Raw genomic sequence first — 10,333 nt, forward strand, 5'->3', positions numbered from 1 at the left:
TGAGCTGAAACCAAGAATCAGACACTTAACTGACTGAGCCATCCAGGTGTCCCTGAAACAGAGAATAGTTAAATGATATTTTTCATATTCCAGTATTTGGTAAATGTTCCTGCATATTTTAGTTATGTAATGAACATTATTATTGATGGGGATAACAGTGCTGATAGCAGTACTGTAAAAATAATGTGATAAACAGAGAAAATAATATAGTTTAACTGAGTCAGATTGTGGTTGCCGAAGAATAGATGTGGAAAAAATGCAGGGTTATGCTTAATGTAACTTTGCGGCTATTGGATTTATTTACAGCCAAGAACATATCTTCCTTTTCTGTTAAATTCCTTAAATGTTAGTTACAGTTGGACATAATCTGTAAACTACAAATACTTTTGGGAACTATAAGAACTCTAGTTAATTATAAGCATATGTAAAATTACACACATACACATAGGCATAAACAACTTGTAATAAACTTTTGGTTTCAACACAATAAAATAGTGGATAATAATTTGAATTTTGGAGTCAAAATTAGTTCCATCATCTACCAGCTCCATAAATTTGGACAATTCACACACCGTGTGATATACATTTCCTTATTTTTAAAATGAATATATTGCTTTCTCATAAGATTATTTGAATTATAAAATAATGTCAGTACATGTTAACATCAACTTTCTTTTTTCTATATTTCCACGATTCACAGCTTGATGGTGACATTTGATCACTAGTAGATCATTGACATAGACAGGAAACATTAAATAGATAGTTCTTGGTTTCCTATTATTAAGTCTGGATTTATATATTTTTAATGAAGGGAAATAGAAAATATGGTAATTTTTTTCTGAATAGTCTAAACTTACACTTCTCTTTTATTATGGCTTGCAATTCCCTAAGAGAGACTTTGAAAACTTGGCCTCAATAATCTTAGATTATAAGATAAAGGAATCAATACTAGAAATATATTGCATGAACTAATTTTCCTGTGAAAATGGAAGATTTTGTTTTAATTTTTTCTGTAGACAAGGTTCACTGAGAAATAATAGACTGAGGATTACAAGTATGATCATTTGAATTATTTGAGTCATCAGGATGTCATTTATCTGCTTCCAGACAATTTTCCTTATAATTTTATTTCTAAATTTCTTTTACCTAATGCTTTCCATCTTTGTTCTTTACACATGCATTTTACAACCATTGATAAGTATGTTTATTCTACGTGTAAATTAGTTCATTCCTAATGAATGTGGTATCATCAGCTCATTCATTCCATCAATTCCCTGAGAATTCCTCATCATTGGAGGAATAAATGTGATCACTTACTAGGGTTAAATCATAATTGAATTAACTAATAGGATTAAATAAGGTTGACTTAACTATTAAATATTTCTTTTTTAAAAAAAGATTTTATTTATTCATTTGACAGCGAGAGAGAGATAGCAAGAGCAGGAGACTTAACTGTTAAATAAAGATGCAACCCTGACAGAACATTGATTTTGAACTTTCCAGCCTCCAGAACTGTGAGAAAATAAATTTTTTTGTTAAAGCGACCCAGTCTAAGGTATTTTCTTACGGCAGCCTAAGCCAATTAAGATAGTTGCTAACCAGTTACCCCCAAACTTAGTGGTATAAACAATACCACATGATTTGCTTATGATTTGGGGTCAGTAATTTGGGAAGGAGTTGCAGTCATAAGTTCACTGTGCTTCAGTTATCTGAAGGCATGACTGGGCTAGCCCCCAATGAGGCTCACTCCCTAGGCTGACAGTCAGTACTGCTGGGACCTCAGCTAGGCTCCCTGCTAGATTAACATGACTCCATTTGCTCTCTGGAGCTTAACACTTAAGAGTATTTGGACTTCTCTTGGGCGCCTGGGTGGCTCAGGTGGTTAAGCGACTGCCTGCGGCTCAGGTCATGATCCTGGAGTCCCGGGATCGAGTCCCACATCAGGCTCCCCGCTCAGCGGGGAGCCTGTTTTTCCCTCTCTCATTCCCCCGCTTGTGTTTCCTCTCTCATTGTCTCTCTTTTTCTGTCAAATAAATAAATAAAATCTTTAAGAAAGATTTTATTTATTTATTTGACAGAGAAAGAGCGAGAGAGAGAGAGCATGAGCAGGGGGTGGGGAGAAGCAGGCTCCCCACTGAGCAGGGAGCCCAACGTGAGACTTGATCCTAGGACCCTGGGATCATGACCTGAGCCGAAGGCAGATGCTTAGCCTACTGAGCCACCCAGGCACCCATCAGCAGTGTCATTTCAAAATTGAAGCACAAACAAAAAAAGTATCTCTACTAAAATAAAGGTTTTGTATAAGAAAATGTGGTTCATATATACAATGGAATATCACTCAGCCATCACAAAGGATGAATACCTACCATTTGCTTTGACATGCATGGAACTGGAGGGGATTATGCTAAGTGAAATAAGTCAAGTAGAAAAACACAATTATCATATGGTTTCACTCATATGTGGAACATAAGGGATAGTGCAAAGGACCACATGGTAAGGGAGGGAAAACTGAATGGGAAGAAATCAGAGAGGGAGACAAACCATGAGAGACTCTGGACTCTTGGGAAACAAACAGAGGGTTACAGAAGGGAGGGGGTTTGGGGGTTGGGGTAACCGGGTGATGAGCACTGGGTGTTATATGCAACTAATGAGTCATTGAACACTACATCAAAAACTAATGATGTACTATATGTTGGCTAACTGAACATAATAATAATCATAAAATGTTTTGTATATTATCTAGAATAACATAATAATATAGATAAAAGTACTTTCATTCAATTTTGAAGAATTTGAGCTTTTAAGTTGGGGTAAATTCTATACTATGCTAGTATTATTTCCCAAGAAATATTCAAAGTCCATGAGCAAATTGTCCTGTATCTCATGGAAAAATAAAATTTAAATCGTAGGCCATTGGCCCTTAAATTATTCTCCCTTCATTTGAGCCAAGTTTTACCTTCTTAAAATGGAAAAAAAAATTGTTCTTACCAATAGATTAAATCACCATTAGTGACAAATATGATACTTATTTACTATTAAAAACATGATTTTTATAAGGTTAAAAATATCTGGTATGAATAATATTGGTAAGGACACATTATTTAAGAGTTTTATGTAAACAATTCATGGATTCAACTGGAGAAAATAACGGTTATCTAAATAAATTACTGAATAAAAATTTGACGTAATTTAGATAAAATTATTGGTTAAAATGCTAACATTTATCACATGAGCAAATTATATAAGATTTATACTCCAGTCATTTCATGCCATTCTCTGTCACCCCATATGAATTAAACCACAACTTATATTAACATAAACATTGAAGGAGTTCAGAGTATGTTACACCAAAATGTGCTACTTTGGCATATTGATTATTTTGAGTTAAAGTCAGTTGAGAAACCGCAGATACAAGAAGGCCACTCTGGCCCTCCCTTTTATTCCTGAATGCAGAAGATGAAATTTCTATATGAAAGATACCTTCCCTAGATCATCAGTAGAGACCTATAGAATTCTAAACAAACAGAACTTGTTAAAGTAATTCTTCTTTCTCTTTAACCTCCTCATAGAGTTTAGATACTTTTGCATAATTGCTTCTCTTTGTTCAACCTGCTCTAAGAGCATGAAGCTTTCATTTCCTTGAGTCTTTAGTCCTTATGAGAGCTTCCATATCACACAAGACTTACTGTAAATTTGTACACTTTTCTCCTTTCACATGTCTTATGTCAATTTTAATTTCTGGCCAAGCCAAAAAGCTCTAAAAGGGTAGAGGTAAAAATCTGCCTCCACTACCACATCAAATTCAATCTTTCCAATTAGCACACATAAGTTACACGCTTCTGACATATATAAATGCATGAAGAAAAAAGTTAAAAGACACGATGCAAGAATTTTTAACATTCAGAGAACTAGAAGCTATTTGGAAAATATTTTGAAAGCAGTAAAATTAAATGTAGTTACCTCATAATAATATGGTATAATTATTCAGTTATATAACTTCCAAAAATATATTATTTTCTTAAATGTAATTACATTAAAATATTAAACACAAACTGAGCCGGTCTTAAACAAGTCCCTTAAAATCTGGCATTATTGTAGCCTAGAAAAACTTTGAACAAATTCTGATGATATAAAGTCAAGGTCAGATTTTAATTGCTGCATATAATATTACTTTCAGGTCCACAGGATGTTATTTATACATAGGGAGGATTTTTTGTTTTTTTTTTTTGTTGTTGTTACTTATTTATTTATTTTTGAAATGATCATAACTGTATCCAGGTGACAATATAATAATTAGTAAATGCTTTTCCTTCACTTCTGTTAGGACAACAACTCAACGGATGTGCTAATGATTATTAACTGAGCTCTTAAATTAATTACCCTCAAATATAATTCTCATTTTCAAGTTATACTGCCTGTCCCTTGGCCATCTTTAAGGCATAGTAATTGGTATAATATTTTGAGAAAATGAAATGAGATATTCTTATTTTAATTCATAATGTTGTTTGGCTCCACTAAATCAATGTGTTTTAGCATATCAGAGAAAGGGCAATAATGGCTATAACAATAAATTTCTTGCTCAGTTTTTAGCTGTCGATTTTGATGCTTTCACATTTCATACTGTGATTACAATTTTATCAGTGAGGCTTTGCCAGAGAGAAACAGGCTTTGTCTAATTCTAAGAGCTTATCTTTACATATCAAGAAGTAATCCCGGTGAACTCAGAAAAGAAATTTTTACTGAAGCGGATCCGGCATATCAGACTCTTACTCTTAGTTTCTTACTAACAATAGCTCAGTTTCATTTAGGGTAGTCTCTGATTCTGTACCAGTCAGCAAATCACTATTGGTCTTAGCCAGTCATGACAACTACTTATTTTCCCAAGTCCTTGAGGGAGGTGAGGGGGATGTGAGCCAAAGCAATCTAGTGATGTGCAAGGAATAGTTTGCTGGGGACTTCTGGGAAAAATTTTGGTTGTGTTCAGGTAAGAAGAAAGTCCTATCTCACAATACCTCAATTTTCTTCTTTGTAATGTGGTTGTATGTGGAAATTTTCATAATGAGACAATATGATTAAAACAAAAAAGTCAATATTTATAATGAGGGCAGACCAGAAAGTTGGAGAAAAACATCAGTGAGGACCAACATACAGATTATTGAGAAAAGGAAACCTTTACTTGCTTAGGTCACCTTCACATGAATTTCTACTAGGACAACTAAGAATTTCCTAATAGAATCCTCAAGGGAAAGACCCAAATATAAGGAATTTGATGTTACAGAGAAAAGCAAGCAAGAGCCACTTTCTATTTCCCAAACTCTGGGTCATCCAAGAGGAAACAGTGGAAAAAAATTATATATATATATATATATTTATCAGGAGAAAATATTGATAGGATTAAAGTCCCAATTTACTTCCATGCTACTTGTTAATTATTCTCTTCCACATACAGGGGGTAAGGAAATTGGGAAAGACTGTATTAATGATGCTTTTTCCCCATCGAAGGCAATTGTTTGAATTGTCCAGGACAGAGGATATTAACCTAATGGCTAAAGGAGTAAAAGAGCACAGAAGCCAGTGGCTAAGAGAAAAGAAAAGGAAAGAATCTTGTAGTCTGTTTCTAGACATTTGGCTTTAAGCCTTTAAGCATTTAAATTGACCTGGAGTCTCAATAAATGAGAAAACAATGTTGATCAAAACATTTCATTCTGAACAGTAAACATATATGCGTATCTACCCCCTAAAATGACCCTAAGCTCCCAGATCTGCTCCATTAGGCAATGGAAATGGAACATGATTCTCATGTGGTTGACCATCCAATTCCCAATTCATATATGACCATGGAGGACAATGGACAAAGAGCTTCCCTTCTCTGGAAAGTTGTTCTTTTGTTTAGGAAACCAATGTCAGACTCTCAGGGATGTAGGTCTGGATCACCCAATAAGGCAAGAAACCCAGACCAACTTAAGGTGAAAAAAATGATGTGATGAAAATTAGTTACATAATCTGCACTAGTTGTGCAGATTATAGCTTGGCTTGCCACCCTTTTTACAGTGTTTTTAGAACAGGGGTTGGTAAATTTTTTCTGTAAAAAGTTATATATTGAAAATACTTTAGAGTTTATGGGTCTCTATGATAGATTTTTCTTTTTTTTTTTTCCTCCACAGTCTTTAAATATGTAAAAGTCTTTGCTCAGAGACACAGAAAAACAGTCCTGGGGCTGGATTTGACCATTGGCCTAGCTTGCTAATACTTGATTTAGAAGATTACAACTAGACACTACATTAAAGAGTTTGATCTTTCCTTCCTTCTCAGGGAAAAGGTCAGGGCATCTAATTTCCTGCTGAAATTCTAGTATCCACAGAGCATACAAGTAGATCTGCTTTATACCAATGGCAGACTAAAAAAGTTATGCATCAGTCCAGATTCATGCATCTTTTCTTTCTAGCCAGAGTGGGCTTTTAAAGGATAACACCCATCCTCTGTTGTGGAGCTGGGTTGCTATTTTTACCAAGGCTGTTGCTACTTATAAGGATGCTACTTATAAGGATTGCTCTTCATCTCTTGTGTAATGCATCAGCAAACCTCAACATGCCTCACCTTATGTGCAGTCCATTACACTCTTCTCACTTCCCATGGAATACGTACTCATAGAGTCTCTGTAGAAATCTGGCAAGAATGGGTGTCTGGCTGGTATTAATGCTGCACTTAGTTTCACAACAAATTCTCTAATAGATTTCCTCTCTCCATTTCTCTTCCCTGTCTCTTCACTCCTGCTTCCTTGGGATTGAATCCTTCTCAGAAAATTATTATCACACAAACATTTACCTTAGATTTTGTTTTCTAGAGTATTCAGGCAAAAAACATAGCCAAAAGCACCCCTAATTGATAAAAAGTCATATGAAAGAGAGTAACAAGGATAGACTTAATGGATAAGTCCCACCCATGAAACAGTGGCAGTCCGAAGTGGAGGGGAAGGGCAAGAGATCAGATGACAACATTCTCAAGTCTTCCATTTCCCTCCTAGATGATTCCTGAAGTGGGAGGTCATAGAAAAGCATTAAATGGGGGCACCCGGGTGGCTCAGTCACTAAGCGTCTGCCTTTGGCTCAGGTCATGATCTCAGCCTCCTGGGATCGAGCCCCGCATCGGGCTCCCTGCTCGGCGGGAAGCCTGCTTCTCCCTCTCCCACTCCCCCTGCTTGTGTTCCCTCTCTCGCTGTGTCTCTGTTAAATAAATAAATAAAAATCTAAAAAAAAAAAAAAAAACCAAAAACAAAAGCACGAAATATTTCAGAACAAAGCCAGCAAATACGGCTTTGAGATTACCACTTATTAAATTCTGGAAGAGAATTGCCTAGCAGATTTCCCTGTGTCATGATGGGGAAATCAAAGTATGGAATGTTTAGGGAAACAGAAAAGTCTTGAGGTTGATCCATTTCCCCACATTTCCCACAGCTGGTTTCCTTATAAAAGATAACCAGTTATTTCTGAATGTTCATCATATGAGACCAAGAGGATAGCCTCAGTGGTCAGTTTACAGAGTGGACAAGATGAGGGCAATGTGGCTCTCATAGAGGTAGTCAGGCAGCGCCAAGCAGAGGAAATAGCAAAAGGAAGTGTGTGCACATGATGTGATGAGCACCAGGTGTTATACGCAACTAATGAATCATTGAACGCTACATCAAAAACTAATGATGTACTATATGTTGGCTTAATTGAATTTAAATTAAAAAAAAAAGTGTGTGTTTCCAAGAAGTGGCTATGGTTCCTCCAACACACCAAGACTTTTCTTTTTAATTCACACTTCAATTTTGACTAGTGATATATATTTATGCAGACAGTGGAAATACTTTTAGAGAATCTAAGACTTATAATGTTCCCCAATATTGGACAAACGACAATATCTCATATTCAATAATAAATACTATTGATAGAAGTTTGTTAACAGTAACTTAAATGCTTTCCTGTTTCTTTCAGTTAAGAACTCATCTCAAAAATATTCCAGAACACAATATTCAGTTCTCTTTCTCTTCCTGTGTTTTTATTTATAAACAATTTTCCTCGTTCTTTTATGGTAGACTCTCAACACCATTCTGTTAGATTTAGACAAAATGTATTGAGCTATCAGAGGAACATGTGACAGAAGAAAAGCCTTCCAAAGTCTGTGAGAGTCAAGTATACATTTCTGAGTTACTCTTAACACTAGACAGTTTTAAAACACGTAGAAGTTAAGAATGAATAAAGTATGGTCTAGGAGGTATAATAATTTTTGTAAAGTGCAGCCAAGAATGTCTCTTTCTATAATAGCTATTGAATTTACAAACACAATTAAGGGGAACTACTAGGCTCATGCTTCAATTGGACTTGAAGTCTTTACTGAAAACTCCCATTAGTGTCAAAAGCAAGATATAAGAGCAAGTTTTATGAACACCGTTAGATTTTCTAATGTAAGGAGGGGTAGCGTGGAATTTCTGTTGAATGTATCTCTGGTAGTTTTTAACAATTATTATAGATATGGCAATATTCATTTATCCATATGTTCACTTATTCATAAGAATATCCCACACCAAAGGGGGAAAATAAATCTAATACACAAATTACAAAAAAGTCCAAATATAATGGACATTTATTTTATTTGCTCGCTATTCCCGTTGTTTTCATACTGAAAAACTCATCTTAAAATGTTTTGTTTGTTCATTTATTGTTAAATCACCAGTAAACCTGAAGAGAAATCTTACATTTCAATATCTGAATATATGGAATGGGACTGTGGGGGGGGGGCGAGAAAATGAATAATAAGAACGTCATAAAGTCTTAATATTTAAAGCTAACTAGGAGAAATGAATAATGTGAAATATAGCAAAGAAAGAAATGTTGCAATATATAATACATAATAAAAGGAATGGCTTTGATTTTTCATAATTATATACAGTAATCCAAATGAAAGCTAAAACTATAGTAAAGCTATAACTTCCCTGCATTATCTGACTTAAATTTATTTAGATCAACTTAAATGAACGGTTTTTGTTTTGTGAAAATGATTCTTGTTTTCTTGTAAAGAAAAAAACAAGACAAAAACACAGTAGTGCCTTGAGGAGGATTCGATCTTCCCCTGAAATATTCTTGTTTTTGATTTAGTTAGCATTACTAAAATTTTGGAAAGTTAGGGGAAAAAATACCTTCTTGCTCAAAGAGTGCTTTTCTAATTTTGCAAAATTTCTTTTGGGAAGTTTGTTCTTTAGACTAAAAACGTAAGAATTTTTACCATTAATTCTTCATGTTTATAATGTTGACCTTGGATAAACTTTCCAATGCATATATTTTCTACCACTTTATGACTGGATTAAAAACAATGATCAGTTTAAAGTATCTTAATAGAGATGAGCCTCAATGTCATAAAAAGGAGATAAAATGACATGGTGTTTTAACGTGCATGAAGCCCCTAAAGATAAAGAATTTGAAGAAAATATTTTCTCTGACCTCTATATCAGAGATGAGTCTGTGATATGTCTCTAGCTAATTGCCTCACTGATGTGGTTGACAGGTTTATAAATTAAGGTGATGATGAATACACAGCATCTCTATGAAATTGATATGCATTCACATAACTCTATCTCTTACTTTTAATTCTCCAAAGTATGTATGTGCCCACATATAAAATAAAATTCACATATGCTCAAGACCTGCGTCTGTGTCAAGAAGCTTCCACAAGTTCTCTCTCGCCTACCACATCCAGCCAGCTTAGTTTCTCTAGCAGCCTTTGAAGTGGCTTAGTCATTAAGAATCTGCCTTTGGCTCAAGTCATGATCCCAGTGTCCTGGGATCAAGCCCCACATTGGGCTCCCTGCTCCGCAGGAAGCCTGCTTCTCCCTCTCCCACTCCCCCTGCTTGTGTTCACTCTCTCGCTGTGTCTTGCTCTGTCAAATAAATAAATAAAATCTTAAAAAAACAATAACAACAACAACTATGGAACGCTTCACGAATTTTCATGTCATCCTTGCCTAGGGGCCTCGATAATCTTCTCTGTATCATTCCAATTTTAGTACATGTGCTGCTGAAGCAAACACTCAATGTTCTATCATTTTTAATTTATAAAAGTGGCAATTGTAGATGGCTCAATTAAATAATAATAGTGTTTGGTCATGATAGAAACTTCTACTAAACTTAAATAATTTTATAATTTGGGAATGAAAAATTTGAAAATATTTTCTTTTGAAATAGTATATTAACAAATTGATGTACCCTAAAATATGAGGATACAGTGATTCTTTTTGATTATTTCAGTACATATTAAGTTGTTTGGTCTATATACTTTCATATACATTTTTAGTCGA

At 34.8% G+C, this 10,333-nt stretch overlaps 1 non-coding gene across 1 annotated transcript; it reads right to left on the reverse strand.

Annotated features, from left to right (window-relative positions):
- Positions 1-9,959: 9,959 nt before the first annotated feature.
- Positions 9,960-10,066, reverse strand: LOC113913383. The gene has a single exon (XR_003517176.1). It is a non-coding gene; the product is annotated as a U6 spliceosomal RNA (small nuclear RNA).
- Positions 10,067-10,333: the final 267 nt, after the last annotated feature.

Source organism: Zalophus californianus, chromosome 14, assembly GCF_009762305.2.
Source record: "Zalophus californianus isolate mZalCal1 chromosome 14, mZalCal1.pri.v2, whole genome shotgun sequence".
Lineage (NCBI taxonomy): Eukaryota > Metazoa > Chordata > Mammalia > Carnivora > Otariidae > Zalophus > Zalophus californianus.